The sequence below is a fragment of the Cavia porcellus genome, unplaced genomic scaffold (assembly GCF_034190915.1).
Source record: "Cavia porcellus strain 051 isolate PalLab524CR breed Dunkin Hartley unplaced genomic scaffold, mCavPor4.1 scaffold_58, whole genome shotgun sequence".
Classification (NCBI taxonomy): Eukaryota; Metazoa; Chordata; class Mammalia; order Rodentia; family Caviidae; genus Cavia; species Cavia porcellus.
Genome location: NW_026947541.1, coordinates 1,073,105 through 1,084,520, shown reverse-complemented (window position 1 = coordinate 1,084,520; position 11,416 = coordinate 1,073,105).

Genomic DNA, 11,416 nt, shown 5'->3' with positions numbered 1-11,416 from the left:
CGTGATGTTTTTCTCACTCCTAGTAGTGAATGTAATGTAACACACACCCATACAATGGGCACAACCCCGTGATGTTTTTCTCACTCCTACTAGTGAATGTAATGTAACACACACCCATACAATGCGCACCACCCCGTGATGTTTTTCTCACTCCTACTATTGAATGTAATGTAACACACACCCATACAATGCGCATCACCACGTGAGGTTTTTCTCACTCCTTCTAGTGAATGTAATGTAACACACACCCATAAAATGCGCACCACCCCGTGATGTTTTTCTCGCTCCTACTAGTGAATCTAATGTAACACAAACCCATACAATGCGCACCACCCCGCGATGTTTTTCAGAAACGTATCTTAAATTGCCACTGCATGTTCCCTGACCTCCCCATGCTGACCACCCCGCGGTGCTTTTCTCCCTCCTACATTGATAATCACTGCCTATCCTAATTCAGACCCTCCGATTCACACCACCCTGTGATGTTTTTCTCACTCCTACTAGTGAATGTAATGTAATACACACCCATACATTGCGCACCACCCCGCGATGTTTTTCAGAAACCTATCCTACATTGCCACTGCATGTTCCCTGACCTCCCCATGCTGACCACCCCGCGGTGCTTTTCTCCATCCTAAATTGCCACTCACTGCCTATCCTAATTCAGACCCTCCAATTCACACCACCCCGTGATGTTTTTCTCACTCCTACTAGTGAATGTAATGTAACACACACCCATACAATGCACACCACCCCGTGATGTTTTTCTCACTCCTACTAGTGAATGTAATGTAACACACACCAATACAATGCGCACCACCCCGTGATGTTTTTCTCACTCCTACTAGTGAATGTAATGTAACACACACCCATACAATGCGCACCACCGCGTGATGTTTTTCTCACTCCTACTAGTGAATGTAATGTAACACACACCCATACAATGCGCACCACCCCGTGATGTTTTTCTCACTCCTATTAGAGAATGTAATGTAACACACACCCATACAATGCGCACCACCCCGTGATGTTTTTCTCACTCCGATTAGAGAATGTAATGTAACACACACCCATACAATGCGCACCACCCCGTGATGTTTTTCTCACTCCTACTAGTGAATGTAATGTAACACACACCAATACAATGCGTACCACCCCGTGATGTTTTTCTCACTCCTACTAGTGAATCTAATGTAACACACACCCATACAATGCGCACCACCCCGCGATGTTTTTCAGAAACGTATCCTAAATTGCCACTGAATGTTCCCTGACCTCCCCATGCTGACCACCCCGCGGTGATTTTCTCCATCCTACATTGCCAATCACTGCCTATCCTAATTCAGACCCTCCGATTCACACCACCCTGTGATGTTTTTCTCACTCCTACTAGTGAATGTAATGTAACACACACCCATACAATGCGCACCACCCCGTGATGTTTTTCTCACTCCTACTAGTGAATGTAATGTAACACACACCCATACAATGCGCACCACCCCGTGATGTTTTTCTCACTCCTACTAGTGAATGTAATGTAACACACACCCATACAATGCGCACCACCCCGTGATGTTTTTCTCACTCCTACTAGTGAATGTAATGTAACACACACCCATACGATGCGCACCACCCCGTAATGTTTTTCTCACTCCTACTAGTGAATGTAATGTAACACACACCCATACAATGCGCACCACCCTGCGATGTTTTCAGGAACCTATCCTACATTGCCACTGCATGTTCCCTGACCTCCCCATGCTGACCACCCCGCGGTGCTTTTCTCCAACCTACATTGCCACTCACTGCCTATCTTAATTCAGACCCTCCGATTCACACCACCCCGTGATGTTTTTCTCACTCCTACTAGTGAATGTAATGTAACACACACCCATACAATGCGCACCACCCCGTGATGTTTTTCTCACTCCTACTTGTGAATCTAATGTAACACACACCCATACAATGCGCACCACCCCGCGATGTTTTTCAGAAACCTATCCTACATTGCCACTGCATGTTCCCTGACCTCCCCATGCTGACCACACCGCGGTGCTTTTCTCCAACCTACATTGCCACTCACAGCCTATCTTAATTCAGACCCTCCGATTCACACCACCCCGTGTTGTTTTTCTCAATCCTAGTAGTGAATGTAATGTAACACACACCCATACAATGCGCACCACCCCGCGATGTTTTTCAGAAACCTATCCTACATTGCCACTGCATGTTCCCTGACCTTCCCATGCTGACAACCCCCCGGTGCTTTTCTCCATCCTACGTTGCCACTCACTGCCTATCCTAATTTCGAGCCTCCGAAGCACACCACCCCGTGATGTTTTTCTCACTCTTAGTAGTGAATGTAATGTAACACACACCCATACAATGCGCAGCACCCCGTGATGTTTTTCTCACTCCTACTAGTGAATGTAATGTAACACACACCCATACAATGTGCATCATCCCGTGATGTTTTTCTCACTCCTACTAGTGAATGTAATGTAACACACACCCATACAATGCGCACCACCCCGTGATGTTTTTCTCACTGCTACTAGTGAATCTAATGTAACACACACCCATACAATGCGCACCACCCCGCGATGTTTTTCAGAAACCTATCCTACATTGCCACTGCATGTTCCCTGACCTCCCCATGCTGACCACACCGCGGTGCTTTTCTCCATCCTAAATTGCCACTCACTGCCTATCCTAATTCAGACCCTCCAATTCACACCACCGCGTGATGTTTTTCTCACTCCTAGTAGTGAATGTAATGTAACACACACCCATACAATGCGCACAACCCCGTGATGTTTTTCTCACTTCTACTAGTGAATGTAATGTAACACACACCCATACAATGCGCACCACCCCGTGATGTTTTTCTCACTCCTACTAGTGAATGTAATGTAACACACACCCATACAATGCGCACCACCACATGAGGTTTTTCTCACTCCTTTTAGTGAATGTAATGTAACACACACCCATACAATGCGCACCACCCCGTGATGTTTTTCTCACTCCTACTAGTGAATCTAATGTAACACAAACCCATACAATGCGCACCACCCCGCGATGTTTTTCAGAAACGTATCTTAAATTGCCACTGCATGTTCCCTGACCTCCCCATGCTGACCACCCCGCGGTGCTTTTCTCCCTCCTACATTGCCAATCACTGCCTATCCTAATTCAGACCCTCCGATTCACACCACCCTGTGATGTTTTTCTCACTCCTACTAGTGAATGTGATGTAACACACACCCATACAATGCGCACCAACCCGTGATGTTTTTCTCACTCCTACTAGTGAATGTAATGTAACACACACCCATACAATGCGCACCACCCCGTGATGTTTTTTTCACTCCTACTAGTGAATGTAATGTAACACACACCCATACAATGCGCACCACCCAGTGATGTTTTTCTCACTCCTACTAGTGAATGTAATGTAACACACACCCATACAATGCGCACCACCCCGTGATGTTTTTCTCACTCCTACTAGTGAATGTAATGTAACACACACCCATACAATGCGCACCACCCCGTGATGTTTTTCTCACTCCTACTGGTGGATGTAATGTAACACACACCCATACAATGCGCACCACCCCGTGATGTTTTTCTCACTCCTACTAGTGAATCTAATGTAACACACACCCATACAATGCGCACCACCCCGCGATGTTTTTCAGAAACCTATCCTACAATGCCACTGCATGTTCCCTGACCTCCCTATGCTGACCACACCGCGGTGCTTTTCTCCATCCTACATTGCCACTCACTGCCTATCCTAATTCAGACCCTCCAATTCACACCACCGCGTGATGTTTTTCTCACTCCTAGTAGTGAATGTAATGTAACACACACCAATACAATGCGCACCACCCCGTGATGTTTTTCTCAGTCCTACTAGTGAATGTAATGTAACACACACCCATACAATGCGCACCACCCCGTGATGTTTTTCTCACTCCGATTAGAGAATGTAATGTAACACACACCCATACAATGCGCACCACCCCGTGATGTTTTTCTCACTCCTACTATTGAATCTAATGTAACACACACCCATACAATGCGCACCACCCCGCGATGTTTTTCAGAAACCTATCCTGCATTGCCACTGCATGTTCCCTGACCTTCCCATGCTGACCACCCCGCGGTGCTTTTCTCCATCCTACATTGCCACTCACTGCCTATCCTAATTCAGACCCTCCAATTCACACCACCCCGTGATGTTTTTCTCACTCCTACTAGTGAATGTAATGTAACACACACCCATACAATGCACACCACCCCGTGATGTTTTTCTCACTCCTACTAGTGAATGTAATGTAACACACACCAATACAATGCGTACCACCCCGTGATGTTTTTCTCACTCTTACTAGTGAATCTAATGTAACACACACCCATACAATGCGCACCACCCCGCGATGTTTTTCAGAAACGTATCCTAAATTGCCACTGAATGTTCCCTGACCTCCCCATGCTGACCACCCCGCGGTGCTTTTCTCCCTCCTACATTGCCAATCACTGCCTATCCTAATTCAGACCCTCCGATTCACACCACCCTGTGATGTTTTTCTCACTCCTACTAGTGAATGTAATGTAACACACACCCATACAATGCGCACCACCCCGTGATGTTTTTCTCACTCCTACTAGTGAATGTAATGTAACACACACCCATACAATGCGCACCACCCCGTGATGTTTTTCTCACTCCTACTATTGAATGTAATGTAACACACACCCATACAATGCGCACCACCCCGTGATGTTTTTCTCACTCCTACTAGTGAATGTAATGTAACACACACCCATACGATGCGCACCACCCCGTGATGTTTTTCTAACTCCTACTAGTGAATGTAATGTAACACACACCCATACAATGCGCACCACCCTGCGATGTTTTCAGGAACCTATCCTACATTGCCACTGCATGTTCCCTGACCTCCCCATGCTGACCGCCCCGCGGTGCTTTTCTCCAACCTACATTGCCACTCACTGCCTATCTTAATTCAGACCCTCCGATTCACACCACCCCGTGATGTTTTTCTCACTCCTACTAGTGAATGTAATGTAACACACACCCATACAATGCGCACCACCCCGTGATGTTTTTCTCACTCCTACTAGTGAATCTAATGTAACACACACCCATACAATGCGCACCACCCCGCGATGTTTTTCAGAAACCTATCCTACATTGCCACTGCATGTTCCCTGACCTCCCCATGCTGACCACCCCGCGGTGCTTTTCTCCATCCTACATTGCCACTCACTGCCTATCCTAATTCAGACCCTCCGATTCACACCACCCCGTGATGTTTTTCTCACTCCTAGTAGTGAATGTAATGTAACACACACCCATACAAGGCGCACCACACCATGATGTTTTTCTCACTCCTAGTAGGGAATCTAATGTAACACACACCCATACAATGCGCACCACCCCGTGATGTTTTTCTCACTCCTACTAGTGAATGTAATGTACCACACACCTATACAATGCGCACCACCCCGTGATGTTTTTCTCACTCCTACTAGTGAATCTAATGTATCACACAACCATACAATGCGCACCACCCCGCGATGTTTTTCAGAAACCTATCCTACATTGCCACTGCATGTTCCCTGACCTCCCCATGCTGACCACACCGCGGTGCTTTTCTCCAACCTACATTGCCACTCACAGCCTATCTTAATTCAGACCCTCCGATTCACACCACCCCGTGTTGTTTTTCTCACTCCTAGTAGTGAATGTAATGTAACACACACCCATACAATGCGCACCACCCCGCGATGTTTTTCAGAAACCTATCCTACATTGCCACTGCATGTTCCCTGACCTTCCCATGCTGACAAACCCCCGGTGCTTTTCTCCATCCTACGTTGCCACTCACTGCCTATCCTAATTTCGAGCCTCCGAAGCACACCACCCCGTGATGTTTTTCTCACTCCTAGTAGTGAATGTAATGTAACACACACCCATAAAATGCGCAGCACCCCGTGATGTTTTTCTCACTCCTACTAGTGAATGTAATGTAACACACACCCATACAATGTGCATCATCCCGTGATGTTTTTCTCACTCCTACTAGTGAATGTAATGTAACACACACCCATACAATGCGCACCACCCCGTGATGTTTTTCTCACTGCTACTAGTGAATCTAATGTAACACACACCCATACAATGCGCACCACCCCGCGATGTTTTTCAGAAACCTATCCTACATTGCCACTGCATGTTCCCTGACCTCCCCATGCTGACCACACCGCGGTGCTTTTCTCCATCCTACATTGCCACTCACTGCCTATCCTAATTCAGACCCTCCAATTCACACCACCGCGTGATGTTTTTCTCACTCCTAGTAGTGAATGTAATGTAACACACACCCATACAATGCGCACAACCCCGTGATGTTTTTCTCACTTCTACTAGTGAATGTAATGTAACACACACCCTTACAATGCGCACCACCCCGTGATGTTTTTCTCACTCCTACTAGTGAATGTAATGTAACACACACCCATACAATGCGCACCACCACGTGAGGTTTTTCTCACTCCTTTTAGTGAATGTAATGTAACACACACCCATACAATGCGCACCACCCCGTGATGTTTTTCTCACTCCTACTAGTGAATCTAATGTAACACAAACCCATACAATGCGCACCACCCCGCGATGTTTTTCAGAAACGTATCTTAAATTGCCACTGCATGTTCCCTGACCTCCCCATGCTGACCAGCCCGCGGTGCTTTTCTCCCTCCTACATTGCCAATCACTGCCTATCCTAATTCAGACCCTCCGATTCACACCACCCTGTGATGTTTTTCTCACTCCTACTAGTGAATGTAATGTAACACACACCCATACAATGCGCACCAACCCGTGATGTTTTTCTCACTCCTACTAGTGAATGTAATGTAACACACACCCATACAATGCGCACCACCCCGTGATGTTTTTTTCACTCCTACTAGTGAATGTAATGTAACACACACCCATACAATGCGCACCACCCAGTGATGTTTTTCTCACTCCTACTAGTGAATGTAATGTAACACACACCCATACAATGCGCACCACCCCGTGATGTTTTTCTCACTCCTACTAGTGAATGTAATGTAACACACACCCATACAATGCGCACCACCCCGTGATGTTTTTCTCACTCCTACTGGTGGATGTAATGTAACACACACCCATACAATGCGCACCACCCCGTGATGTTTTTCTCACTCCTACTAGTGAATCTAATGTAACACACACCCATACAATGCGCACCACCCCGCGATGTTTTTCAGAAACCTATCCTACAATGCCACTGCATGTTCCCTGACCTCCCCATGCTGACCACACCGCGGTGCTTTTCTCCATCCTACATTGCCACTCACTGCCTATCCTAATTCAGACCCTCCAATTCACACCACCGCGTGATGTTTTTCTCACTCCTAGTAGTGAATGTAATGTAACACACACCCATACAATGCGCACAACCCCGTGATGTTTTTCTCACTCCTACTAGTGAATGTAATGTAACACACACCCATACAATGTGCACCACCCCGTGATGTTTTTCTCACTCCTACTATTGAATGTAATGTAACACACACCCATACAATGCGCACCACCACGTGAGGTTTTTCTCACTCCTTCTAGTGAATGTAATGTAACACACACCCATAAAATGCGCACCACCCCGTGATGTTTTTCTCGCTCCTACTAGTGAATCTAATGTAACACAAACCCATACAATGCGCACCACCCCGCGATGTTTTTCAGAAACGTATCTTAAATTGCCACTGCATGTTCCCTGACCTCCCCATGCTGACCACCCCGCGGTGCTTTTCTCCCTCCTACATTGATAATCACTGCCTATCCTAATTCAGACCCTCCGATTCACACCACCCTGTGATGTTTTTCTCACTCCTACTAGTGAATGTAATGTAACACACACCCATACATTGCGCACCACCCCGCGATGTTTTTCAGAAACCTATCCTACATTGCCACTGCATGTTCCCTGACCTCCCCATGCTGACCACCCCGCGGTGCTTTTCTCCATCCTACATTGCCACTCACTGCCTATCCTAATTCAGACCCTCCAATTCACACCACCCCGTGATGTTTTTCTCACTCCTACTAGTGAATGTAATGTAACACACACCCATACAATGCACACCACCCCGTGGTGTTTTTCTCACTCCTACTAGTGAATGTAATGTAACACACACCAATACAATGCGCACCACCCCGTGATGTTTTTCTCACTCCTACTAGTGAATGTAATGTAACACACACCCATACAATGCGCACCACCGCGTGATGTTTTTCTCACTCCTACTAGTGAATGTAATGTAACACACACCCATACAATGCGCACCACCCCGTGATGTTTTTCTCACTCCTATTAGAGAATGTAATGTAACACACACCCATACAATGCGCACCACCCCGTGATGTTTTTCTCACTCCGATTAGAGAATGTAATGTAACACACACCCATACAATGCGCACCACCCCGTGATGTTTTTCTCACTCCTACTATTGAATCTAATGTAACACACACCCATACAATGCGCACCACCCCGCGATGTTTTTCAGAAACCTATCCTGCATTGCCACTGCATGTTCCCTGACCTCCCCATGCTGACCACCCCGCGGTGCTTTTCTCCATCCTACATTGCCACTCACTGCCTATCCTAATTCAGACCCTCCAATTCACACCACTCCGTGATGTTTTTCTCACTCCTACTAGTGAATGTAATGTAACACACACCCATACAATGCACACCACCCCGTGATGTTTTTCTCACTCCTACTAGTGAATGTAATGTAACACACACCAATACAATGCGTACCACCCCGTGATGTTTTTCTCACTCCTACTAGTGAATCTAATGTAACACACACCCATACAATGCGCACCACCCCGCGATGTTTTTCAGAAACGTATCCTAAATTGCCACTGAATGTTCCCTGAACTCCCCATGCTGACGACCCCGCGGTGCTTTTCTCCCTCCTACATTGCCAATCACTGCCTATCCTAATTCAGACCCTCCGATTCACACCACCCTGTGATGTTTTTCTCACTCCTACTAGTGAATGTAATGTAACACACACCCATACAATGCGCACCACCCCGTGATGTTTTTCTCACTCCTACTAGTGAATGTAATGTAACACACACCCATACAATGCGCACCACCCCGTGATGTTTTTCTCACTCCTACTAGTGAATGTAATGTAACACACACCCATACAATGCGCACCACCCCGTGATGTTTTTCTCACTCCTACTAGTGAATGTAATGTAACACACACCCATACGATGCGCACCATCCCGTGATGTTTTTCTCACTCCTACTAGTGAATGTAATGTAACACACACCCATACAATGCGCACCACCCTGCGATGTTTTCAGGAACCTATCCTACATTGCCACTGCATGTTCCGTGACCTCCCCATGCTGACCACCCCGCGGTGCTTTTCTCCAACCTACATTGCCACTCACTGCCTATCTTAATTCAGACCCTCCGATTCACACCACACCGTGATGTTTTTCTCACTCCTACTAGTGAATGTAATGTAACACACACCCATACAATGCGCATCACCCCGTGATGTTTTTCTCACTCCTACTAGTGAATCTAATGTAACACACACCCATACAATGCGCACCACCCCGCGATGTTTTTCAGAAACCTATCCTACATTGCCACTGCATGTTCCCTGACCTCCCCATCCTGACCACCCCGCGGTGCTTTTCTCCATCCTACATTGCCACTCACTGCCTATCCTAATTCAGACCCTCCGATTCACACCACCCCGTGATGTTTTTCTCACTCCTAGTAGTGAATGTAATGTAACACACACCCATACAAGGCGCACCACACCATGATGTTTTTCTCACTCCTAGTAGGGAATCTAATGTAACACACACCCATACAATGCGCACCACCCCGTGATGTTTTTCTCACTCCTACTAGTGAATGTAATGTACCACACACATATACAATGCGCACCACCCCGTGATGTTTTTCTCACTCCTACTAGTGAATCTAATGTATCACACAACCATACAATGCGCACCACCCCGCGATGTTTTTCAGAAACCTATCCTACATTGCCACTGCATGTTCCCTGACCTCCCCATGCTGACCACACCGCGGTGCTTTTCTCCAACCTACATTGCCACTCACTGCCTATCTTAATTCAGACCCTCCGATTCACACCACCCCGTGTTGTTTTTCTCACTCCTAGTAGTGAATGTAATGTAACACACACCCATACAATGCGCACCACCCCGCGATGTTTTTCAGAAACCTATCCTACATTGCCACTGCATGTTCCCTGACCTTCCCATGCTGACAACCCCCCGGTGCTTTTCTCCATCCTACGTTGCCACTCACTGCCTATCCTAATTTCGAGCCTCCGAAGCACACCACCCCGTGATGTTTTTCTCACTCCTAGTAGTGAATGTAATGTAACACACACCCATACAATGTGCATCATCCCGTGATGTTTTTCTCACTCCTACTAGTGAATGTAATGTAACACACACCCATACAATGCGCATCACCCCGTGATGTTTTTCTCACTGCTACTAGTGAATGTAATGTAACACACACCCATACAATGCGCAGCACCCCGTGATGTTTTTCTCACTCCTACTAGTGAATGTAATGTAACACACACCCATACAATGTGCATCATCCCGTGATGTTTTTCTCACTCCTACTAGTGAATGTAATGTAACACACACCCATACAATGCGCATCACCCCGTGATGTTTTTCTCACTGCTACTAGTGAATCTAATGTAACACACACCCATACAATGCGCACCACCCCGCGATGTTTTTCAGAAACCTATCCTACATTGCCACTGCATGTTCCCTGACCTCCCCATGCTGACCACACCGCGGTGCTTTTCTCCATCCTACATTGCCACTCACTGCCTATCCTAATTCAGACCCTCCAATTCACACCACCGCGTGATGTTTTTCTCACTCCTAGTAGTGAATGTAATGTAACACACACCCATACAATGCGCACAACCCCGTGATGTTTTTCTCACTTCTACTAGTGAATGTAATGTAACACACACCCATACAATGCGCACCACCCCGTGATGTTTTTCTCACTCCTACTAGTGAATGTAATGTAACACACACCCATACAATGCGCACCACCACGTGAGGTTTTTCTCACTCCTTTTAGTGAATGTAATGTAACACACACCCATACAATGCGCACCACCCCGTGATGTTTTTCTCACTCCTACTAGTGAATCTAATGTAACACAAACCCATACAATGCGCACCACCCCGCGATGTTTTTCAGAAACGTATCTTAAATTGCCACTGCATGTTCCCTGACCTC